Source organism: Rhipicephalus sanguineus, chromosome 1, assembly GCF_013339695.2.
Source record: "Rhipicephalus sanguineus isolate Rsan-2018 chromosome 1, BIME_Rsan_1.4, whole genome shotgun sequence".
Taxonomy (NCBI): domain Eukaryota; kingdom Metazoa; phylum Arthropoda; class Arachnida; order Ixodida; family Ixodidae; genus Rhipicephalus; species Rhipicephalus sanguineus.
In genome coordinates this window covers 315,847,094-315,874,004 of record NC_051176.1, presented here as the reverse complement: position 1 = coordinate 315,874,004, position 26,911 = coordinate 315,847,094, and the positions used below count along the sequence as shown (strand labels likewise).

At 49.6% G+C, this 26,911-nt stretch overlaps 1 pseudogene; it reads left to right on the top strand.

The window, feature by feature from the left end:
- Positions 1-325: 325 nt before the first annotated feature.
- LOC119379459 (transforming growth factor-beta-induced protein ig-h3-like) overlaps positions 326-26,911 on the top strand; it is a 183,299-nt pseudogene continuing 156,713 nt past the window's right edge.

Below are 26,911 nucleotides of genomic sequence, written 5' to 3'. Positions count from 1 at the left end.
ACATGTCTCAAGCATTCCGCCTCCACCCACATGCGGCCTGGGATTTGATCCCGCGTCCACAACCACTAGACCACCGATACATATTTTTGTTACCTACGTGTAACACATTGACCGAGTTTTCCGACAATGCTGGTCAGGAGAATCCACATGTTTTGACCGAGGCTATCGGGGGTGTTGAACGTCTTTGCAGCGCGACTTTCCCATTGGGTCCCCTCCTCGCTCACGAGGACATTTGTGCGCCGGAAGCCCTTCGAGTGCGTCCCCCTCGCCGCAGACATAGCTTAAGAAGCGGCGGCACAGACCGCGCCGCAGCACCTCCGCCGCGATGAACGCCGCACTCTGGACGCTCCTGCCTCTCGTCGTGATCGCGGCCCAGTTGAGCCAGCCGCGCGTCGAGGACGGCGGCTGGCAGCCGGTGCTCGCTCGCGCCAAGAAAGGTCGCGCCGCCGACGACATACCAGCCTTCTACGTCTGGCTACCCACCGAGCTGCTGGACCACATTCACCCGAACGGCCCCAACTTCGCCCAAATTCAGCCGCCGGCTGGCTTTCAGAAAAATCGCTATATTGACGAAGGATTGGCACCGCCGAGGTCCGCTGCATTCGGGCCACTGCAGTCCGAGGAGGAAGCGGACGTCTCGGACGACAGTGGGGGAAGAAGACCGGTCTACGGGTCGCTTGACGAACTGGCCAAGACAGGAAAGGTTCAGAAGATCAAGTATCCCAGCAAGCGGCCTTCCATGCGCCAGCAGGTGGATGGATGCGGTCCGGTGACTGCGGTGACGAGCCTTGGCAACCGATCGCTGCGTCAGGTAGCCGAGAGCCTGGGAGCAGCTCGCTTTCTGGATCGCCTCGGAATCACAGAAGTTGAGCTCATCGGTCTCACTGGGCACGACGGTAAGGTTCCTTTTGTCGGACCTCTGTACAAGCTTTAACAGACAGGGTCGTAGCCAGAAACCTGTAAAATTGAAAAATATCAGAAAAATTTGAACCCCCCCCCCCCGCCTGGCTACACCAGTGCTCAAAGAATACCACTTGTACGTTGTGAAGAACGTTTACGCGAGCAAGGCCTCTCTGGCCGAGTGCCTTGTTCGCTATTGGAAAGTTTGATTGCTTGTTCTGTGCTATAGCAGAGTTCAACAAGGTATTTAATTTTGCGAATATGGGGTTTCGAGGAGGATCGCTAACTGGAGTTGCTACAAGGAAGGCAGGCACAGGCATATGGTTTTCATCTGAGATGTTACCTAATTGTGGCCATAAAAGGCACATCTATCGACGGCGGAAAGTAATTTCGTTTCTTTTTGTGCCCCAAATTGCTGAAATAAACGCCCACTGTCTCAAAATTGGCGAGCGAGTGTGCCTGTTGCTTAAACGTTGTCCACAATATGGCATACGGAGGCGACAAAATAGCGTAAAAATAATACGTACATTATCAACGCGAGAATTTGCATTGTATTGTGGTGTGCATGACACGACACTTATCGCATGACACAGACCGTGAATATTTATTTTGCCCTAGCGCAGTTCAACACAAAGCTGACGTCATGACAAACCTGTCTGAGACGAGGTGCGATTCACAAGCCTGCGTAGCATGCTGTTTATTTGGCTGTCTCGTCAGGCATTTCAGAAAGCGGACGAACTCATTACAGGCAAGGAATGAAAAAAAATTCTATTAGCGCTAACGAGATGTCACTAATTGCAAATGGTTATTAGCCATCGGTTTGACACTGCACACTAAGCATTTTTACACTCTTAAGGGTGTAAATCGGTTTTTCGTCACACGGATACCCCAAGGGTGTTGTTGCCTACAACCTTCTGTATGGGTGTTAATTGAGCACCCTAGACAAAGGGTGTCCAGTAAAAATTTCATTTACTAGGGTGCTAGCTCATATTCACACCTATCTGTATGAGTGTTGGATGGGTGTACGCCATTTATTTCGTACCATGCCTCATTACCGAGTTTCAAGCTTCAGGTAAGGGCTTGATGCGTGTATTCCTGCGGATGTCATTAAGCCAGTTTCCTGTGCACAAACGCCACTTTGTGTTGGTTTCTCATGTTCGCATAAAGAAGGCTCGGTTGGAAAGGCTCTCCGCAAAGTGATCCACGCGTAAGTCTCGTGTTTTCACCTGAAGCTTCAAACTCGGTCCTCACACAGTTGTGCTGCATATAGGGATCATGAAATTACAAGTGGCACCCACATGTACCGGATGTCGCAGCTATCTTTTGCGAAGGATTAAAAAATACAATATTAGACGAAGGCGAGTGAAATGAGTTGCACATTGCTGACAGTCACCTTGCGACTACAGAAAATTTTTTGTTTGGTAAATAATTATTTTCTTAATTATGATTATTTAACTAAACTGCTAAATATTGACTTTAGGCACGAAATGCGACTTGCAAAGTTCGAGAGCGTTTTCAGAAACCCCAAATGCATTATTTGCGATAAAGAGAGTCTCAGGTATACCATTTTTTCCAAGCTGCAAACAAAGCCCGCAAAATACAAAAATAACCACGTGACAAGCGCATTCGTGCGCAGCGAACATGCTGCTCTCAACCGTGGTTTGAGCGAACGAAATCAGCTGCGACCGCGACTCACCGGCTCCGTTGCAGCGGTAGGCGAGGCCAACTGGCTGACACGGGCTCCAGAAATGCCGCTGTTCCAGCTTTAGCTGTGGCTGTGCTGGGCTTTCTGCGCAGGCCTGGAGTTTATTTTTTTTGCATAGCACTCTCTTAAAAACCAGTGTGACCAGTAGATGTGATGCTTGGATAATGAATATATTTAAGAAAAGAAACAGTATTTCTCAGACACAACTTTGCTTCAGAAGAGGTTTGGGCTAGTATGTTCATTTGGAGACATGTGTTGGCTCATATTTGATGCGAAGCAATAGAGCGCTAATAACGGGGAAATAAACGAGAAGCATACATCACAGGACTGGCTGGTGGTAGGCTTGTTTGTTGTCCCCCTCAGTAGGCTGTTTTCTTTGATGGCCTTGGTGGCACTTGCTCCTTTTTGGGTTATGGATGTTTCGATTGTAGTGTATTTGGTATTGTGTCACTGTAAGCGTGTTCATTGCAAGAGTCAGGTGGTGCCATATTTTTGGAAGATAGCCATCGTGTTGGGTGCTAGGCAGCACCCAACGCATGATGCGCATGATGCGTAATCTCGAAGCACAGACATGCTAGAAGAATTCTGCCAAGTGAAAGTGTGCGGAAAAGCGACTGCCTCCAGCTTTTCAATACAAGTATGCCCGCTTGCTGCAGTCACTAAAAAGTTCATTATTATATCTTAGTTTATTAGGTGGCTAAAAGCCGTAATTGTTATCCCACTTTGTATCCCCTTGGATACAATAATTATCTGCAAAGGTGGTTTTCACGTACCTCCCAGTGTCGAATTTTAAGGAAACCATAAATCCTAATTTTGAACGCAACTCTTGATGAAGAGAAAAATAAGCTTCGATACCTGAGGAAAACAAACCACTATTCCAGCACTAAAACCGTATCATGGCCACAAATGCTCATGGCCCAAGTGAAAATAAATCACGATTTTCTAAATTTCTTGCATAAAGCTTAACGCCTTTTTCAGCTTGTGAAAAATGCTCAACTTATGGGCCGAATATTACTAGAGGTGAGAGGAGTTGAAGCTTGGGCTTCTTGATACCGCACTGCTCATAACAAAAACCTATACACAGAGACACAGAAAGACACAACAGTGCTCTGCTGCTTTGTCTATGTGTGTATTAGTTTATATATCATATTTCGTGCTCTCATTTTGAATGATACACAATTGAGGTTCTTAAATCACAACTTGTCGTGGATGTTCCACATAATTTGCAAGAGAAACAGTTTTGCCACAGAGTGCGAGCTAAACACCACACTGTTGATATCCGCCAGCACAAAACGTACAGACCAATTTCAAAAAAGAATTCAATATCTTGAATAGTCAAAAAGTCGAAAGCATTTTAGTGTGTTCTGAAACTAACAATAAACCATTGCGTTATATCAACACCAAAATATAATTCAACCAACCAGGTGCTAAGAATTGCATGTTATACTAAAGGTTGTACAACTAAAACAGACGCTTTCATAGAGCGAGCCGTTTCATAGTTTTGAGCAGAAAAATGTTCATGTTTAACCTCGAGGAAGGTGAAATTCATACAACCGCAAGTAGATGCAGCACAAGTTGGAATCACTGGAACACCACTGTCTAGTTGATGCAGCATGACACCTCTGGAACACCACTGCCAGTAGATGGAGATTAAGGGATTGCAAGAATGCCACTTTACATTGGAAAATAAAGGGCATTGTGAGTGTGTACTGTATATGCACTATGTACTACAGCACAAACACGCAACGTTAAACATGTGTCTGCCCTTTATTGTGTCCTTGTGTGTTCGTGCAGTAATACAAGATGAACACACCTACTCGCCCAGATCGGTACGCTAGTGTATACTGTTTATTAATGTCCTGTACGTTGCAGAAAATTTACTGCCAGCGTGATGTCAGGCATAATCAGCTGCCAGCTAAAGTGGATATACACACAATGAGGATATATACATACTCGTACGACTAAACCCTTATAGGTCCAGTAATACTTTGGTTCGTTAAGAAGGGGCAGCACACGGACAGAGAAACACAATAGACGCTACTGGTCTATAGGTCTACAGTGGAATCTCGTTGATGCCATTCTCACGGGCATAAAAAATAAGATCCCAAAATTGCATTATCCAAAGCACGGCCCAGAAGATCACAAGCAGCACACTCTCGGCACAGAGCCTGCATTTATTAAGGAACTTTTAAAAGAGTCCGTCACTTTGCGCTGGCTGTTTTGTTTTTCGATGTCCCGCAGGAAGCATTTGTGGAACTCGTAGAAAGAAGTAGCAGTTTCATTACTCAACTCTTCACCTGCGACAAGGCTACTAAACGCTTCAGAATGGGGCATAGCGCTAACACACACGGAGGAGGAACAGACAACAGGACAGGCGCTATCTTTCAACTGATTGTTTATTTTCGAAAGCAACGGTATAAATAGATCCGTACGCAAAGCACCACTCATCGCCCATGAAAACCTGCAGCGTCAAGAAAGGCCAATTCATTAGCAGTCAGCGCCACCGACGGGCAGCTTACACAGCTATCACCGGCACTCGCGATCATGGCGGCTTCCACAATCTCTCTGGTAGTCTTATCTGCATTCCTATATAAGACTGTGCACTCTTTAAACAACGCTTGACAAGACACGTGCCCATCACGATAACGGCACAACTTGTGCTTATGTTCCCTTAGCCTATCATTCAGGCATCTCCCCGACTTCCCAAAGTAGACCTTGCCGCAAGAAAACGGGAACCGATACACTACATTATTTACACATTGCACAAATGGATTCTGATGTTTCTTCACACATTTTATTTGAAAAGGAAGATCACGTCTATCTTCAATATGCCACCCGTAAAAATGAAATCGAGCGGTGAACTCTGTCTTGGCTAGTCTTTTTACGGCATGAGTGCTGCGTTGGGACGTGGCGTAGTGGCAGAGACCTCGGCTGAGAAACTGCTGGTGGCAGGTTCGATTCCTCCTGTCGGGTGTTTTTTTTTCTTGCAATAATGCTTTAGTGTCTACCTTATTCCAGTAATCCCTTATCCTAAATTGTTGGGCTACTTGCATAACTGCCTTAGACGTATTAGCGCAAAGAATAAAACACAAGGAAGAAAGCGCCCCTCGTTCGGCAAAGAGCGGAGCATAGCGAAGGAAAGAGCGAAACGAGCGAGGGCCTCATCAAACTCCCCTATTATGGCATCGTTTCGAAACATTCCACGTGCTCGTCGAAGACTAGTGCACAACTGCAACGCCACAACTACATTTCGACATCTGGGTGGTTTTAGTGCCCTCCCACGCGCAAATGCGACAAGAATGGTTTAATTTTCACCAACCTTAATTCGGCAGCTGTCTTATGCAGTATACGTTTTACTTTCGCGTTCTATAAACACATACAATAATATAACGGTCAAGAATGTTACATAAACAACATTTAAAGCTCCAGAAAAAGAAAAGGCTATGTGCGAGCGTCACACTGCATTGTGCCGTCTCAATTCCGCAGGAGAAGGTATTTTTCACTTTCAGATGCATAGACAGTGCTCACCTTGTCAACGTGTGAAGTGCTTATTTTTGCTCACAAAAAGTAGCTCACAAAAATGACCTGGTAGTTCTCAACGACGGTCAGCCAACCTTCTACCAGGGAGATCGATCCAGTGCGCTAGACATCACCACGATTTCCTCTTGCCTCACGCGGGCAGCAACCTGGTTGCCAGATATTGAAAGTCACGGCAGCGACCACGTGCCAACGTACGTCTCTTTGAGCTGCCCTCTGCGGCATATAAAAGGCAGGATTCTTCGCTGCACTGACTGGAAAGTGTACAGCGCAACTCCCGAAGATTCGGACTCATCTGAGATGACCTACGAGGAATTCGTGGATGCAGGGGCGTAGCCAGAAATTTTTTTCGGAGGGGGGGGGGTTCAACCATACTTTATGTATGTTCGTGCGTGCGTTTGTATGCGTGCGTGTATATATAAGCAGGCTAAACTGAAAAATTTCGGGGGGGGGGTTTGAACCCCCCCAACCCCCCCCCCCCTTGGCTACGCCCCTACGTGGATGCTATATGTCAAAAAAAGCACAGTAGCACTAAGCATCTCAAGCCGCCTGGGAATCGCAAAACGGCTGTCAATGAGTACGAGAGACTTCGAGCAATACGCCGCAGATCTGAGAGGCGTGCTCGTAGAACACTATCTATAGACGACATTCGGGAAGCCAGGCGAACGCAGAAACGCATTCAACGTGATCTAGACAAGCTGGACAAGCGACAGTGGCGCACTTTCTGCTGCACGCTTGATCCCAGGAAACCTCTGTCTAGAATATGGAATATAGCGCGAAGCTTGAGGATCCCGCAGACACAATTGCATCCTTTAGTTCTGTTGCATTGTCCCGCAACGTCAGTGAGTTGGACATGGTGGAGGCTTTTTGCTACAAGATAACTACAGCAACGGCGATCACAACCATACCACGATTGGCACATAATGTCTCTGCTGCTGTGACAGTAGACACTAGTGTGACGGACGAGCCGTTCTCGTTCCAGGAACTGCCTGGCGCCCTGGCTTCAGTAACCAAAATATCATCTCCTGGACCTGACTCCATCAGCTATGCTGAGGTATCACATCTGGGTGACAAGGCGAAGATGCACCTTCTTGCTATCTTCAATGCCAGCTGGAAGAGAGGGCGCCTCGAACTTAGTTGGAAACGGGCTCGAATCATCCCTGTCCTCAAACCTGGCAAGACTCCAACAGATATAAATTCATATCGTCCGATAGCTCTTCTCAGCTGTGTGAAAAAGATTATGGAGAAGATGGTGCTGATGCGTCTGGATTGGGTTCTGGTGAGCACTAACGCCTATCCCCCACAGATGTCGGGATTCAGAAAGGGCCGCAATAGCGTAGATAACGTCATCAGTCTTGCTAACTGCTTTAGTCTTAACAAACTTGCACATAACGTTACCGTTGCTGTGTTCCTCGACATCAAGGGTGCATTTGATAACGTGACACACGAGGCGGTCTTACACACTCTGAGGTCTGCAGGAGTCAGTGGCTCTATGTACAGCTGGATTTCTGACTATCTCACTGACCGGTCGGTGTACATGACTACGAAAGACGGCGACACCACTTTTCATATAGTGCCTCGTGGGGTCCCTCAGGGTGGTGTATTAAGCCCGAATTTATTTAATATTTCGCTCATTGGTCTGGAAAAATGTGTCCCTGCATCGGTTGAGATATCCATATATGCAGATGATATCTGCATGTGGTGCAGTCGCCGCAACCGTCGAGTACTACGCGGAAGACTGCAGAAGGCCATTAAATCCATTGAGACTTTTATGAACACGTGGACTGTCCATGTCACCCGACAAGTGTGCAGCCATTGCCTTTACCAAACGGGATATGTTGCACTACAAGTTAAAGATTGCGGGCTCTCACATCCGATACGTGTGAAGTCACAAATTCTTGAGAGTGATCTTCGATAGATCCATGACGTGGCCTCCTCACATTCGATCACTAAAAGAGAAGCTCGCATCATACGCGAACACCTTCCGCATGATGTCAAGTAAAGCTGAAGGCTGCTCCGCATGTATACAACATTATGTGAAGGTCTCCTGCGGTACAGTCTTCCTGCACTACAGGGCCTCACCAAATCAAATCTTCAGGTGCTCACCAGCATGCAAGCCAAAACGTTGAGGGTGTGCCTAGGTTTACCGAAAAATACATCGACAGTAGGGACCTTGACAGAAAGCAAACGTCTTTCGGCTGCCCTGGTAATGAAGCAAGAGTTCCGGCGGGTCTGTCTGCGTTTTGCGGCGAGGGTACAAGATCATCCACTTGCTTCAGTCAGCCCTTCTGAGGTGCGAATGTTTCTCCCCCCGACGTATGAAAAGCCGTCGATATTGACGAGGCCTCCATGGCAGCTTCCTTCCTGGACGATAGTCACGACAGTGCCGGGGTTCAAGAGCAAGAGAAACACACCTGGGCCAGCGTTGACATACTTCGCTCTCGAACACATTAACACCAACTATAGAACCCGCCGTCACGTTTATACAGATGGGTCTGTCACAGATGGATCATCTGCTGTAGTTGTGTGGATACCGTCGGCGAATGTCACCATCACAGCCACTCTGTCACTGTACATCCGCCGCTGCCACTGAGCTGGCTGCATTGCGGAGGGCGCTTGCATATATTAAAGATCAGAGACCCGACTCTTGGGTGATATTCTCTGACTCACGAGCCGCACTGCTGTCCCTGAAATCTCCACGTACGCAAGATCAACTAGTCCTAGACATCAGGCGCCTAGGCAATAATGCTCATGAACTACACCACGATGTAGTGCTGCAGTGGCTGCCCACTCACTGCAGCATCGAACGGAAGAGAAGATGTTTTAATGACAAGAAGGAGGAGAGGTCGGCCTGGAAAGCGGGTTTCTAGCCTGCTACTCCTCACGAGGGTAAGGGGGAAGGGGAAAGAAAGGGAAAGAGGGAGGTGTGATGATAGGCGACTATGGTATGGCACAACGAGTCACTGTACGCACTGTATTGCAGGGGGACAGGACACGCGCAAAAGTCTTTATGCCGCACATGCTCTAAAGACGAGCATCAAAACCTGTATCGCTGAGAAATCTCAATAGGCACTTTAAACTTCGTTGGGCCTGGTCTGCATGCTCCCAAGCACCCAAAAGCTTCTCCTCCGAAAAAGGTCGGGAGTCCAGACGATCTACGACGCACTTAAGTGATTGTCTTTCGGTCGCGTACTGAGGGCACACGCACAGGATGTGGTGAATAGTCTCAGACGTGTGACACACACTGCAGTTAGGGTTTCACTGCTGCCCAATCTGGCAAAGGTATCTTCGTGTATACGCAACACCCAGCCGCAATCTATGTAGTAATGTTTCCTGGTCTCTTCTTAACCGGAATGGAAGCCGAAAAGTACGATCAGAGTCAAGTCTGTAAAGACGTTCTTGGCGATAATTAGGGTCATTCAATAAGCGTGTTGTGGTCATAGACTCAGACAGCAAGCCATTGATGTCATATCGGGAAAATTGAATTGATATGACTTCGCCGTTAGTGTGCGCCATTTTTGCTTCTGCGTAAGCGTGCTCGTTCCCAGCTATGTCACAGTGACTGGGAATCCATTGCAATGCAACGGTATGCCCGGATTGAGACGATTCAGTTAACATATTCATTATGTCACACACCAGAGGCCTGTATGCGGTTCCTTGCTTCATGTAATTTCTGGTAAGTTGAAGTGCCGGCTTGGAGTCGCAAAATAATGTCCATTTCGCGGGACTGTTGTACAATGTAGCGGACAGCTTGTAGGACGCCGGTCAGCTCAGCCACAGTAAATGATGTCCGATGCGCTATCTTGAAGCGTTTCGTGATGCCCATGTAAGGAACCGTGAAAGCTGCTGCTGAGGAGGTCTGCGTGACAGACCCATCAGCAAAAATATGCACCGTATATCCGTACATATAGGCAATGTACGATAAAGCAAAATGCTTAAGTCCAGCGGTTGGTATTTACGACTTCTTTGTTATCCCCGGAATCGAGAGTCGCACGATCGGTTTAGGCATCGTCCAGAGAGGTACTCCGGGAGTCGCTTGTGGTGCATAATTCGAGGGCAGCAGATCTTGCTGCGACATCACAGCTTCCGAGTATGCAGCATTGGGCCGTGCGTTAATAATGTCTCTCAGAGGATGGTCTCGGTGCCTTGTCAATAACCTCAGATGTACTCGCAGTGGCTCGTGTTGAAGATAAACGCGAGCTGGACAAGCACGTGCTTCTGTAATAGTACCCCACGTAGAAGTACATCGAGGTACTCCTAGGGAAATTCTGAGGGCGCGGGCCTGAGCACTCTCGAGTGTACGGACAGCAGATGTGCAAACACGAGAAAGAACAGGAGCACTGTAGCGGAGGTATCCAACAAAAAGTGCTTGGTATAGCTGTAGTGGAGATGACTTCGATGGCCCCCACGATTTTCCAGACATATGGCGAATGACATGGACAAAGCTGTCTAGTTTTTTTCTTATTGCAGAGATGTGCCTCGACCAACATAAATCCCGGTCGATGATAACTCCGAGAAACTTGTGGTGAATTACCGAAGGTATGACGTTCCCATCAATCACTACAGGGTAGCAAGCCATTGACTTTCTCGAGAACGCCAGGGTTGCCCTTTTTGTCGGGGAGAGTTGCAGTCCGCGGTTATTAAGACATGTAGACGTTATCGAACCGCACGTTGTAGCTTCGTCTGTACTTGCAAACGCGTTAGACTCGTGGTCCAAATGCAGATCTCATCTGCGTACACAGATACCGAGATTTTGCCTCCTAACTTTTTAACGAGGCCAACAAGTACAATATTTCACGTGGTCGTGACGTCGACGAAGGCAGCAGTCAGCACGTCCGAGATGAAACTCTTTATTAGGCCGAACTTGTGGCCGGGAAAATGAAACTCCAGCTACAGCAATAAACTGATAGCGGCGAACAGAGCGTCGACCGTCGATCAACTGACAAGCGGTCAAGCGCGTCGGCTTTTATACAGGCGCTGTCGAACTTTCCAGCAATATCGCTGGTGGCGGCATTATCTCTCGACAAAGCTAGAACATTCACGGGCGGCGCGCAATCTTAACAAAACGATCTACTACAATCGAGAAGCTTCTCGAACACTGCTTTGCGGACAGCGTTGATCGTTGATAAACGTCCTTGCTGGTCAAACCCGAATAATTCAAAATAAAACAAGAAGTGGGCGTGGCATTGCCCCCCTCTGAAAAAAGCATCGTCCCGATGCTTGTGAAAGAACAGAGAAGAGAGAAAAAAAAAACAAGTGCATACATAAATAAATTACAATAATTACAAGTCCCCAGGTTCGCTAACGCGCAAAAAACGACTTAAGGCGCACGACATGGAGGACTTCAGGTCGTGCGCGGCGTCGCTGGGAGTTCGTAATGCCGTCCGGGATGACCTTGTAGTCAAGAGCGCCGAGGCGTCGAAGAACCTTGTATGGCCCGAAATATCGCCGAAGGAGTTTTTCGCTAAGCCCACGTCGGCGTATCGGCTTCCAGACCCAAACACGGTCGCCGGGCTGGTATTCCACGAAACGTCGTCGAAGATTGTAGCGACGGCTGTCGGTGTACTGCTGGGTCTTGATGCGCAGGCGGGCGAGCTGTCGAGCTTCTTCGGCACGTTGTAAGTAGGTGGTCACGTCGATGTTTTCCTCGTCGGTCACGTTTGGTAACATGGCGTTGAGCGTCGTTGCCGGGCTCCGTCCGTACACCAACTTGTACGGCGTCATCTGCTTCCTTTCTTGCACAGCGGTGTTGTATGCGAAGGTCACGTACGGAAGGATGGCATCCCACGTCTTGTGCTCGACGTCAACGTAGTACATGGCCAGCATGTCGGCGATGGTCTTATTTAGCCGCTCGGTGAGGCCATTGGTTTGAGGGTGGTAGGCAGTGGTCCGGCGGTGGCTTGTCTGGCTGTACCTCAAGATCGCCTGAGTTAGCTCCGCTGTAAACGCCGTACCTCTGTCGGTGATGAGGACCTCTGCGGCGCCATGACGCAGAACGATGTCTTCAACAAAGAACTTCGCTACCTCGGCCGCACTGCCTCTAGGTAGGGCCCTTGTTTCGGCGTAGCGGGTCAGGTAGTCGGTAGCTACGAGGATCCATTTATTACCGTTAGTCGACGTAGGGAACGGCCCCAGGAGGTCCATCCCGATCTGCTGGAACGGTCGCCGAGGTGGCTCGATCGGCTGAAGAAAGCCCGCTGGTCTTGTTGGCGGTGTCTTGCGTCGCTGACAGTCTCGGCATGTACTTACGTAGCGAGTGACGTCGGCGGCAAGGCGCGGCCAGTAGTACTTTTCCTGTACTCTTGCCAGCGTTCGGGAAACACCGAGGTGTCCTGCTGTTGGGTCGTCGTGCAGGGCCTCGAGGACTTCTGGTCGCAATTCTGGAGGCACCACGAGAAGGTACTTGGCTCGATGTGGCGAGTTCTTCTTTTGGAGAACGCCGTTGCGTAAGAAAAACGACGCCAGTGCTCGCTTGAACACTTTCGGAACGACGGCGTTCTTGCCCTCAAGGTATTCCATAAGGCCTCTGAGTTCCGGGTCGGATCGCTGTTGTTCAGCGAAGTCGTCGGCACTTATGGTTCCCAAGAAGTAGTAATCATTCTGGTCGTCTTGCGGCGGCGGGTCCACGGGGGCACGAGACAGGCAGTCGGCGTCAGAGTGTTTTCTTCCGGACTTGTAAACAACGTGAATGTCGAATTCTTGCAGTCGTAGGCTCCACCGTGCGATGCGACCGGAAGGGTCCTTCAAGTTAGCTAGCCAACACAAGGCGTGGTGGTCGCTCACAACTTTGAAGGGCCGGCCGTAGAGGTAGGGGCGAAACTTCGATGTAGCCCAGATGATGGCCAGGCACTCCTTTTCCGTTGTGGAATAGCTGATTTCTGCCTTTGATAGCGACCGGCTAGCATAACTGATGACCCTCTCCAGCCCGTCAGTCTTCTGCACGAGGATGGCGCCGAGTCCTAGGCTGCTTGCGTCGGTGTGGATTTCCGTATCGGCGTCTTCGTCGAAATGCGCTAGTACTGGAGGCATCTGAAGGCGTCGTTTAAGCTCTTGAAATTTCTCGATTTGCGCCGTTTCCCACTTGAATGGCACGTCGGTCTTCGTCAGGTGCGTTAGTGGCTGGGCTATTCGTGAAAATTCCTTGACGAAGCGTCTGTAGTAGGCGCACAAGCCGAGAAAACGGCGTACGGCCTTCTTACCGGTGGGTGGCGGGAAGGCAGCGATGGCAGCTGTTTTCCGCGGGTCCGGGCGAACACCATTGCTGCTGATCACGTGACTCAAAAACAAGAGCTCCTCGTACGCGAAGCGGCACTTTTCAGGCTTCAGGGTGAGTCCGGAGGTCTTGATTGCTTGAAGTACAGCTTCAAGGCGTCGAAGGTGTTCGTCGAAGTTTGAGGAAAACACAACAACGTCGTCCAAGTACACAAGGCACGTCTGCCACTTCAAGCCGGCCAGTACTGTATCCATAACGCGTTGGAAAGTCGAGGGCGCCGAGCAAAGACCAAAGGGCATGACCTTGAACTCGAACAGGCCGTCTGGTGTTATAAAGGCCGTCTTTTCTGGGTCTCTCTCGTCGACTTCGATTTGCCAGTAGCCGGTCTTGAGGTCCACTGACGAAAAGTACTGTTCGATCCAGGGCGTCGTCTATTCGTGGGAGAGGGTACACGTCCTTCTTCGTGACCTTGTTCAGGCGACGATAGTCGACGCAAAAACGTAGGGTTCCATCCTTCTTCCTCACTAACACCACAGGTGACGCCCACGGACTCTTGGACGGCTGGATGATGTCGTCGCGTAGCATTTCGTCTACCTGTTTCTTGACGGCCTCGCGTTCTCGCGTCGAAACTCGGTACGGGCTCTGACGGATTGGTCGGGCGCTTTCTTCTGTTATGATGCGATGTTTCGCGACTGGGGTCTGTCGAATTCTTGACGACAACGAGAAGCAGTCCTTGAATTGTAGGAGCAGGGTTTTTAGCTGGTCTTGCTCGTGCTTCGGGAGGCTCGGTTTGACGTGGAAATCTGGTTGGTTTCGTCGATTCGTCGAAGCAGGTTCGGTAGCATCGAAGAGGGCGAGAGCATTGCTGGATTCCACGAATTCGTAGATGTAGGCGACCGTCGTACCAATGTTGAGGTGCCTATATTCGTGGCTGAAGTTTGTCAGCACTACCTTTGCTTTGGCATCACGTAGCTCGGCTATGCCTCTTGCGACGCAAATCTGACGGTTGAGAAGTAGGTGCTGATCGCCCTCGATGACACCTTCGAGGTCTGGGTGTTCTTCGGTGCCGACGGAAATGATGATGCTGGAGAGAGGCGGAATGGTGACGTGCACTTCTATCACATTCAATACGGGCTTTCCTGGCGTCGTGTGTGGCGGCAGCGCTTTTTCTGAGGTTAGTGTTATTGACTCAGATCTCAGGTCTATTACGGCACCGTGTTCACTTAGGAAGTCCATCCCAAGTATCACGTCCCTGGAACAGTGCTGCAGGATAAGAAAGCTCGCAGGATAGGTTCGGTCACTGATGCTGACGCTTGCTGTGCAGACTCCAGCCGGCGTTATCAAATGACCTCCAGCGGTGCGGATTTCAGGACCTTCCCAAGCAGTCCTAACTTTCTTCAACTTCGCGGCGAATGACCCACTGACGACGGAATAGTCGGCCCCAGTGTCGACGAGAGCGGTAACGTTGTGTCCGTCGAATAATACGTCGAGGTCGCTAGTTCGCCGTCTTGCATTGCGTGTACGTCGCGGCGTCGGGTCACGGCTACGTCGGTTTGCACCGCTGCTTCCGCGTTGCGTCGTCAGGTCTGCTTCCGGTCGCAAGGTTTCGTCTTCAGAACGTCGTTCGGCGTGCGGCGGGGGCTCGGAACTTCGTCGCGGCGTCGTCGTCGACGGCGGAGGATCTTCAGCATTTCGTCGTTCAGCAACCGCACCTCCATCGGTTGCTGCCCTTAGTTTTCCGGATACGGGCTAGGCGACCGGCCCCGGTTTGGGCCAGTGTACTGCCGGCGGTGCGGTGACATGTAACGGCCGGGCGACGGCGAGCGGGAAGGTCGTCGTTCTTGCCACTGTGTTCCGGTGAGGTAGTCGTCGATGTCGCGAGGCCGTTTGCCTGGCTGCGGGCGCGGCGCGTTTACGGCGAATCCGCGTAGCCCCATTTGACGGTACTGGCAGCGGCGGTACGTGTGGCCGGCCTCCCCGCAGTGGTAGCAGAGCGGGCGGTTGTCAGGGGTACGCCAAGCGTCGGTCTTTCGGGGGGCGCATTGTTGTCCTGTCGGCGGGCGGTATGGCGTCGGTGGTGGTGGCGGCGGTGCCTGGTGGCGGAACTGCTGCGGCGGTGCGGCGTCTTGACGCGGGCGAGGAGGGGGGGCGTTGCGTCGGGCTGCAGCAGCATAGCTCATGGCTTCCGGCTGAGCCTGCGGTGCTTCGGGAATTCCAAGCGATTGCCGGACTTCCTCGCGGACAGCGTTGGCGATTGAATCCACTTGATGCTGCGGCGTGGGTAAAAGCTTTCGCAGTTCCTCCCGCACGATCACTCGAATCGTTTCACGAAGGTCGTCGGAGCAGAATGATTGAACTTCTGCGTAAGCTGGCGTCGAGCGGCGATTGAATTGTCGGGTGCACATCTCCAGCGTCTTTTCAATCGTCGTCGCTTCGGAGATAAATTCCTGGACAGTACTCGGTGGGTTCCGCATCAGACCCGCGAACAGCTAGCTCCTGCTTTACTCCTCGCATGAGGAAGCGAACTTTCTTGTCTTCCGGCATTTCGGGGTTGGCGTGGCGGAAGAGTCTGGTCATCTCTTCTGTGAAGAGCACCACGTTTTCGTTTGGCAGCTGCGAACGGGTTTCAAGCAGCGCTTCGGCCCTCTCCTTGCCGATGACGCTCGTGAAGGTAGAGAGGAACCTGTTGCGAAATGTGTCCCACGTTGTCAGGGTTCGCTCTTGGTTTTCGAACCAGGTGCGAGCGGCATCTTGCAAGGCGAAGTAGAGATGCCGTAGCTTGTCTTCGCTGGTCCAGGCATTGAAAACGGCGACTCGGTCGTAGGCTTCCAGCCAGCTTTCCGGGTCTTCGAATGACGATCCGCGGAAGGTTGTTGGCTCCTTGGGCGTCCGGAGAAGGATCGGTGGGGGCGGCACAGCGTCTGTCATCGTTGCCGCAGTCGTGGTCCTGGCCTTTCTGTTCCGAGTGTTGTCGGGTAGAGGCCCGTACTCCGGTGCTAGGCCCTGTTGCCTACGGCTAGCTCGCTGGTCGTGGTTCGCGTCGATGTCTTCTCCGCGCTGGGGGCTGGGTTCACGGCTTGACGGGGGCGTCCGGATCATGAAGGAACAGCACCTCCACCAGATGTCACGTGGTCGTGACGTCGACGAAGGCAGCAGTCAGCACGTCCGAGATGAAACTCTTTATTAGGCCGAACTTGTGGCCGGGAAAATGAAACTCCAGCTACAGCAATAAACTGATAGCGGCGAACAGAGCGTCGACCGTCGATCAACTGACAAGCGGTCAAGCGCGTCGGCTTTTATACAGGCGCTATCGAACTTTCCAGCAATATCGCTGGTGGCGGCATTATCTCTCGACAAAGCTAGAACATTCACGGGCGGCGCGCAATCTTAACAGAACGATCTACTACAATCGAGAAGCTTCTCGAACACTGCTTTGCGGACAGCGTCGATCGGTGATAAACGTCCTTGCTGGTCAAACCCGAATAATTCAAAATAAAACAAGAAGTGGGCGTGGCAATATTAAATAATGTTGGGCTCAGGACTCCACCCTGAGGCACGCCGTGATAGACGGGATGGTTGTGTGTATCACCGTCTACAGTTGTCATCAATACTGCTCTTTCTTGAAGATAGCTGGCTATCCACTGATGCATACGGCCGCCAATGCCATGGTCTTCAAGAGCATTCAGGATCGCGTCATGCAGAACATTGTCGAATGCACCTTTGATGTCAAGGAAGACTGCAGCCGTCAATCGGTGGCGCCGTTTCTGGTGTTCAACGGTCGTTACTAAATCGATCACACTCTCGATTGATGATCTCCCCTTCCGGAAGCCAGTCACCGCGTCTGGATATATCTTTTGCTTCTCCAGAAACCATTCTAAGCGCGACAGAACCATTCGTTCCATGAGTTTTCCTACACAACTTGCAAGTGCCACAGGTCTGTAGGAATCCATATAACGGGGAGACTTGCCTGGTTTCAGCAATGCCACGATCTTACTTGTTTTCCAATGTGCCGGCACAGTTCCAAATGTCGAAGAAAGGTTGTACAAGGATAGAAGTTCTTCGGGCATCGAAGGGAATGTTCGAGCTGACTCCGCTGCCAGAGCTGTGCATGACACGGCATCTGAGGAAATCGAAATTCCTTTTTCAAGAAAAGACGCAGCGATTTTGGTATCTGCGTTCGCGCGGAACCTGCAGAGAACAATATGGAGCGATGCAAATAACCAATACGCACCGCTCCACAGAATAGACCCGACGTGTAGCTTTCATATGCCGCAGGGACTAACCAGACAAGATGAAACCTGCATTCACCGGCTGAGACTCGACGTTGCCTACACGAAATACTTCAAGCACAAGATCAGGCAGTCGGACTCACCCACGTGCACCACATGTAACACTCGGCAAGACCTAAAGCACGTACTCTGCGACTGTTCCCGTTACGACGCCGAACGACATATTCTGAAGGCAGCACTTCACTTGCAACGCGGCTCGAGCTTGGAGCTGCGGCACCTTCTCGGCCCGTGGCAAGACATCACTTGTGCGATGCGCAGCACAAAAGCGCTGTTGGCGTTCTTGAGGAACACTCAGCTTAACCAAGGCTTGTGAATGACTCTTTTTATGTGTAATGTGGGTTTGCGACTGTACGTACTATTTGTGTGTATATGGTGTATATGTGATCATTGTATATACCATAGTGATCACCCGACACCTGGAGTAGCAAGCCAGGCGACCAACCAGGCTAACCTCTCCAGGCATTTCATTAAAGAATATTATGTCGCTCTCTCTCTTAATTCGACGTGCTTAAGCCTAATGACATGTAGAACCCTTCAATTTGTCATGATGTGCAACACTGAGTTGGCAAAGCACACCGCTAATGACATGTACATGTGTTATCTTAGTTTTAAAAGATATTGTTCCTTTTCATTTTGTAACTTTTTTGCCGTGCACACACATTCGATTCGACATTCGAAGACAGTTTTTGCCTCTTCGTATGCACAAATTTCGAGATTCGCCCGCTCCAAGCCGTTATATTTCGAAAGAGCGATTTCTGCACTTTGCACTTGCAGCAACCATAAGGAATCCCATGAATGTGCTTGTTAAAGTGGTCTAATTCCCACGATTGCTTGCGTAACTATTGTTGTGAGTCTCGGTCAAATGTGGTACACTGCAGTTTGTGGAAAACATTTAGCTTTGAAGCGCGGAGCTGTTCAAGCCGGGCTGAATGTGTCTACTGAATCCGTCATCATCACGAACCGTCTTCGCTCGCAGAAGGCCGATTTGTTGTCCGACGTGAAGATGGAAGGCGAGGGGGGAACGAGCACAGAGAGATAAAAGGAACCATACACAAAAAATGAGGTAGAACAAGAGAAGCAGCAAGAGTGTATAGTGTAGTATAGAAATTGGTGGGAAAGTGAGGAGGACGCCACTCGCTGCACCACTTCGCACCAATAGTGGGTAGCGGCCCCAGTCGCCGTCCATAACGCTAAGCACATGGGCCGTCAAAATAAGGAGCCGAGAAGCCAAGATCAACCGCTTGAAAAACGTGAAACGGCACACGTCAAAGACCACCATGTGTATGTGAAGCGGCGCACGAAACAGGATAGTGCAGAGTAAACACGAAAAAGCAGCGGTACCGAGTGTTTTGTTTACTTGTGTTTTCAGCTATTTGTTCTATTCCATGTGCTGCTTAACACAGGCGTTATGAATCCCCATGTGGCCCAGCTATCGACCTTGCTGCATTATATAAACTAAGCAACCGTCCTGCCCCACAAAGCGAGCTCAGATATACCTCCACACACATCAGTGTATTATACACTTTGTGGCTGCGACAAAATGGCTGTACGTAGCGGTACACTGCTAAATGTAACATCGAAGCGCCTCACAGCCGGTCGGCGCCACCGCCGGCTGCAACGAGCTTCGCGTAGGGCCCAGTGCTGGGCAGTATCAAAGATACATGTGTCTTCGATACTATCTTACTTACTCTTTGGGTATCTTGTATCTGTATCGCGATGCATCTCGAAAGACGTGTATCAGTATCTGTATTTCCGATACATTGAAGAATGTATCGTGTATCTTAGTACAAGGTACTGCGATGCGAAATAATAAACGTTGATTGAACTCCGCTTCTCAAGCCGATACTGCTCCCACTAAGCCACCAGAATAAAACTAAAGAGAGTGACGTAATTTTATCTTTACGCCACAGTTTTCCAGCGAGGATGAGCTGTGAGCGTCCCTATCGTTGGACAGAGTCACTTGGTGGCGCTCGCGTCGTCTCGACAGACAAACGCGCGAACGTCTACGCCCAGAGGGCATTTTGTTTTCGCGGTTTATTTTTTTTCAGTTGTGTCACTGGTATGGCACTTGCCTCTTAGTCACTGTCCGTACTCCAATGCGTGCGGTGTGTTTTTGCACAAATTCTGATGCCGCTGTAGCGTCGTTATCGAAGTTTCTCTTGCGTTGTGCTTCGTTACGAGGTCTGAAGAATGCGAGAAAATGGGTTGCTTTGCGTCTCGTGGCTTTCACACATCGGCGATTTGAAGGACCTCGTCGATGCATGTTTGACTTATATGCAATGAGATTGACTTATATGCAAACAAAATTCGAACAGCTATAGCACCACCGCTACCGATGCTGCATTTAACGCAACAAGCATTCACTTAACAGAAGCAATCTTGGCGTACGTCTCTTTTTCTTTTATTCAATGAGTTTTCAAAACCATAATTCGACTGTGAGCACAAGTTCTTTATAAGCTGTCCTTTTCCATCCCATGCATTACCTATGTCTCAGTATTGCTGTTTTCGGGTCTGCTTACGGCAATATGTCTTCAACGTGCTGGCAAGGTAATCTCTCTGCTTTATTCTTACTTTTGCATCATTTCTGCTACTGTTTACAGACATATATTCTACTTAAGTTTATTGTTATGTCAAGGGCACGTTGAGAACAAATATATAATAATCTTCGCGTGCTTGGAGTATACAGTAACAAAAATTCTGCTTACTGCTTAGTAAAATGGCGAAATTGAGTTTTCATTATAATAATGTAAATTATTAGAAGCCATCTCAAAGATGTCAGCAAAGGAATTGGAGAAACATTGTTATACAAAATGCTACCTTTGTCTCAACGAGTGGGTTTACGCTATTTTACATGGGCACTAAATTTTGTGTGGTCTGACCTTAAATGCCTAATTCTCATAGCTATTAGGGTTTACCCACCGCGGTGGTCTAGTGGTTATGGTGCTTGAATGCTAACCCGTAGGTCGCGGCGGCCGCAATTCGATGCCCTTGTGTTTATATTTAAGTTTATAACACCACGTGGTCGAAATTTCTGGAGCCCTCCACTACGGCGTCTATCATATCATATCATGGTTCTCTGGGACGTTAAACGGAACAATTATTATTAGCTCTTGGGGATGCGGCCTGTTTCATGTTCCTATACGTATTCACTGTGTTCGATGCAGAACCGCTTTTCTATTTTAGTTAGTTATAATGGGTTCTTTTTTTAGTCTTCTCCAAATATTTTTACTGTTGCTAATCGCCGGGTAATCGGAGCTTAAGTGGCAATATAGAGTGAATAGCAGCGGTGTCCTGCGGCACTTTGTGCAACTATAGAACATGTCTGATACGTTTTCTGGGCAGCAGCTGTTCTCTCATAAAAGAAAGATTGTTAAAAGACCGCGCATTAATGCTTACATCGCTAACCAACGCTTTACGCCAGCAGATAAGCAGAATATAAATGTGATTGCAGTCTTATGTCCTCTACGTAAACACGATGAGTCGCAAGAATGTCGCTACCAGCTTCTCGCTTATGCACACCTGTCCGGTGATCGTGTATCGCGAAAACCGTGATACATTGACGGGCAAGGTAGAACTTAAGAACAGTATTTGCACCATTGTGCGGATGCTTTTTATTGAAGATCTTGTGATCAGATAGGAGCCCGCTAGCTGGTCGGCAAGCAGAGCATCGACTCTACCCAATTACAAATGCGGCAAGCAAAAGCCGTTATCAGCGAAGTGCATAAAGAGCTGTCATGATAAGCAGCTAAAGCAACCCCAATAACTTGTTTCGGAACGAAAGTAATATACCTTCAGCAAGAAATACAAAACCTTTGACATACTAACAGACATTTCATTCAAATGAAACAAAATTGGTCGCAGTTAACAAACTTTCAAGCGAACATTTTAAATTCGAAGCATTTCTCAGCGAACCTCAGGAACTTTCGCCGTTTCTGTCTACGTATCTATCTATCTATCTAGCCACCTACGTCTGGGCGCTCTCCTGGTCATCTCCATAACTTGTTATATGCCAAAATTGGCATAGCAGGGGATCAGTGTATGACGAACACGATTCGCTGGTCACGACATGAATAACGCAATATACCTGTCGCGTAGTCATGAAACTCTTTCTCTCAATCACCTGTGGCACTTACCCGTAAACCAGAGTTCATGTTATGCGGGTATGTGCCCCAGGTGATACAGAGTCTCAACCAACACAGTAACCGCGAACACACGCATTGACACGCAAGAAAAGTGATAATAATAATTGCTGGGGTTTTATGTCCGAAAACCACCATATGATGTGAGAGACGCGGGAGCGAAGCGCTCCGGAAATTTTGACCATCGGGTATACGTTAACGTGTACCGAGATCGCACAGAACATGGGCATCTAACATTTTGCCTCCATCGAAATGCGACTGCCGCGACCGGGATTGAACCCGCGACCTTCGGGTCAGCAGCAGAGCACCTTAACCACTACACCACCGCGGCGGACACAAGGAAAGTGAGGAAACTGAAGACAGAACACCCCTCAAAGACGCTGAACTACCATCCACTCGTGGTCCACGTTGCGGACCACGTGGATTATGCAAAAACCGGCGTCAGTGCTTCCTACAATAAATCTGCCGAGTTTACCTGGCCTCTCATCAATACCGGTGACTTCAACATTCATTTATCAAGACCCAACAACGCTTGGTCTTTATACTGCGTGAAAGACGGATTGGATGTGGAGAGGGCATCAGCAGACCTCGCTGCCACGTCCGCGACAGGAGGCATCATAGATCATTTCATCGTAAGAGGCATCCTGCTACCAGTTGCAGTTACCATCGTAAGAGGCATCCCGCTACTATCGTAAGAGGCATCCCGCATACCAGCTGCACTATACCTCGCACTTCACTACACTTAGACCCCTCATAACCGCGATCACGAACGGATCCGATTAACAAGTCCGGTCCAGCTGCCGGTGCTCACTGATCACGGTGATGATGACCTTGTTCAAGAAGTGTCAAGAACCCCTTCTACACATACACGCGGGTTCGTGAAACGTGCGTGCGTTCTCCGTCAGAACGGACAAATATAAGCATACCAGCTGTGACTGTAACGTACGTGCAGTGCGCCTGCGCGTGCCACTCGGCTGTGTATATATCAAGGGAAACTTTCCTGAATGAAGCTTAGTTGCGAGTAACGCCTGTCCTATGCATCTGTGTTCCTTCTTTGTCCTGTTCGGATTCGCGCTGTCTAGTATTGAAGAATATAAGCACTACATATCAGCTTACCGCGTCTGGTGTTGATAACACCCATGTTACTGTTGTCAATCATTACGCAACTGTAAACAACTGGTTATATAATAGACATGCGACTCTTCAATATATGACTGTGCGTATAGCACTTCCATATTTCTCTAGCGTCATTCCGTAACGTTTCGCTCAATGTGAAAAATTATGCCACAGTCACCATCCCGCACAAGCTTCGCATAACATCGATTCCCACGGTACGTGGGATCTGCCGAATTTTTTTTGCATCGGCGTTTAGTGCTACATTGCCGTATATACAGATATATAACAACAAATTTCTGATTGTGTCGAAGTGTATTCATATACAATTGGAACGTACCTAACGTACGTAACAAGATACAAACGCCAAAAAAAAAACAAAAAAAAAAAACGGGTACTTGCCCGGAACATTCGTGATGAGAAGATCCCTTCGCCAACACTGGCGCTAAGTACATCGCAACGGCACGGTTGAACCTCGACGCATCCATTTTCGGAAGCGCACAGCCGCTCTCTCCGAGAACACGCATGGCTAACGTACGGGCGACATCTTAGGTCACACCATGCACAAAATCAATCACACGTACACCGGTAAGTGAAATCGGTGCACGCGAACAAGAGCCAAATATCCCGCATGACGCCGTACAACCGTAGCCAAGGAGGCTAAAAGAGCGAATGGCGCAGCTTCCGGCTTCTCGGCTTATAGCACGCCACGTGACCATAGGTCAGCTATGGACAGTGAGGCAGTACGTGACTTCCCGTTTTCATTCACCGGCGAGCGAGCGAGGGAGCGCATAGCCCTCACGCTCTCCTGCATTATTTGGCTTGTGCTCATCGCGCTTGAGCGGCAAGCTGGGAGTTGGCAGTGTGGGTTGCGCTGCGTGCATTTCTTTACATCAGCGGGATTACATCATGTAAGACACACTTATTGTCATGTCTTGAGTTTCCGAAGCAGGTACGGGCATGGTCGCGCATTGGGGCAGCATGCGAGCCGAAAGTGCATACAGGGAGATCGCGTTTCATAAAAACTCTCATCTTCCTTATTTGACAGCGAGGTGCTAACATGAATGTCACTCATGCGTGTCCCCTTGTAAGCGTGACGTTTGTTTCCTTCCTAAGCTTGTGCTTTCCTTTCCTTCTGTCCGGAAGACATTAGCCTCAAGAAATTTGTGCGGCGAGTTTTTGACATTTCTGGAACCGGTAATGTTTTCGCCGTAGGTTTCCCTTGTTTGGAGGACCGGTATTAATTCATGTGCTGAAGAGTTAGCTTCTGTAATGTTCATATTAGCTGGCTAAGTGGTACCGCAAAGCAGTTATTATTGTGTCCCATCTTGTTTATTGAACCTCAATGAGGCCTCTGATTACTGTAGTGCTTTACATGAAAATTCATTACACAGATACAGTTTCGAATGCACATGCGTAAACAAGCGTGCCGTAAAACTTTAGGCATGAATGTGTCGAACGGTCTCGATTTCTTGAATTCACACCGTTACACCAGGAAGTTCAGCCATATATAAATCAATACACCTCATAAGTAGGGTGAATTTCGGAAAAGGTGCTGAAAATGTGTATCCGAGGGTGTAAATTCCAAAAACACCCGTTTAACACCTGTAAGCGCGGTAAAATGTTCAGTATGCCTCCACCACGCCGCAAGTTAGTCTTTTTCTTTCAGGAATGGGCCACCGGTCAACGTTACCGGTATAAAGTTCTGCAGAATTGAGTGGAAACGTTGTCTTGATGGCTGTGACAAGTGCGTATGAAGCCTCAGTTTTCTGCACATGGTACCCTAATCCTTAATCACACGGTACCCCATTCCGCCGTAGGGGGTTGGAATGGGGGCGGCCTCCCTTCTTTCCGAAGTTTTCAACATAGTCGGAAAACAGCGCCTAAGCATCCCGTCTCCATGTCCTCTCCCACGCCCCCGTTGGAACTGAATTGGCGAGGGTGCAACCCTGCAAAAAAATCACAGCATATCCACGGGGTGAATGCTGATGAGTGGGGCGAAGCTCTGGAGGGAATCATCGGTAAACCGTGAATCTCTTCCGTGAAATTCGCCCAGTACATCATATAAAGAGTGTGAAACACCGTGTATATATTAAACATCAAACTTTTATTATACTTTTGGTTTACGTGGTCCCTTCATTATCACCGCTTTGTGATCGGGGAAATGCAGAGAAAGTGTCCGCTCCCGAGTGAAAGAGAAAGCGCGCGAAAAGCGAGCGTCTTGTTTGCACTCCATCCGGCGATGAGCGAAAGAGAAAGCGCCAAGAGCGAGCGCCTTGTCTGCCTCCATCCGGCGAGCGAAAGAGAAAGCGCGCCAAGAGCGAGCTACAGAGGAGGGAACTACTACAGAGGAGGGAACGACCCACACCCTAAGGAGCTTCGCCCCTAAAAAATGGGGCAGCGGTGCGCACCAGTGATGCGAAGACTGCGGAAACAGCGGAGCCCCTCCTCGGCACCCTAACTTCCCTTTCCCAGCCCTTTGCTATACTGCACTATCAAAGGCTATGATATGCTCTACTCGCCCCCTCCTCCTCGCCCTCACACCTTCCCCCTCACGTCTCCTTGTCACTCACTTGCTATAGTATTGCCACGCCCGCTTCTTGTTTTATTTTGATGTATTCGGGTTTGACCAACAAGGACGGTTATTAACGCTTGACACTGACCGCGCCACAGTGTTCGAGAAGCTTCGCGATTGCTGTAGATCATTTTGTTAAGATTGCGCGCAGGACGCGAATAGACTAGATTATTCCAGAGCTTGCGCGACCACCAGCGATAAGACTGGAAAGTTCGATGCGTGATGTATAAAAGACGGTGCGTCCCAGCCATGAGCAGTTTATCGACGGCCGACGCTTTGTTCGCCGCTATCAGGATACAGTGTGTATTGCTGTAGTTGACTTTTCGTTTCCCGGCCACAAGTTCGGCCAAGTAAATAGTGCATCTTCGACACGCCGACTGCTAGTTTTGTCGACGTCACGACCACGTGACATCTGGTGGAGGTGCTGTTTGTTCATGTTCCGGACGCCCCAGTCAAGCCGTGAACCCAGTCCAATTCGTGGCGAAGACACCGACACCATCACGGACAGTCGAGCCAGCCGCAGACTCAAAGGACTACCCCCCCCCCCCCCCAGTACGGACTCCTACCGGACAAGCCCAAAGACAAAAGCCACAGCGACGAAGACAACAGGCACGACGACGGCCGCGGTGTCACCTGCAGCGATCGCGATGCAGCCACCCAGATAGCCACCGACCTTCAACAACTGGGACTCGGAGAACAAGCTGCGCCATATGTACTTTTACCTGGAAGATGCAGCAAGGACCTGGTTGGAGAATTGGGAATCCGCTCTTCGAATCTGGGACGTCTTTCGCAGCACTTTCTTAGAAATGTTCGCCAACGTCGTCCGAAGGGAAAGGAGGCTTGCTGGAGACAAGGGTCCAACTCCCAAACGAAAGCGTGTCCATCTTCGGAGAGGAAATGACCCGACTATTTCGCCACGCTGACTCTGCCATGCCCGAGGACGAAAAAGTCCGCTTCCTTATGCGAGGAGTAAAGCAAGAGCTCTTCGCTAGGCTGATGGGGAGCCCACCCTCGACAGTCCAAGAATTTGTCTCAGAAGCGACGACCATTGAAAAGGCACTGGACATGCGCACCCGCCAGTATAATTGCCGATCGATTCAAGACAGCCCCGCTGTTCATGCCCTCGGCTCCGACGACCTGCGCGAAACAATCCGAGCGATCGTGCGGGAGGAACTGCGCAAGCTGTTACCCTCACCACAGTCTCACGTGGACTCGATCGCAGACGTCATTCGAGCAGAAACCCAGCAGTCGCTGGGCGCCCTTGAACCGCCACAGACTCACACGCAAGCCTTGAGATACGCTGCTGCAGCCCGGCGCTACGCTTCCCCGCCACGCCCACGTCAAGACACCGCATCGACGCAGTTCCGTCGCCAGACACCGCCGCCGCCGTCGCAACCATCGACACCCTACCACCCACCTGTCAGACAGCGTTACAACTCG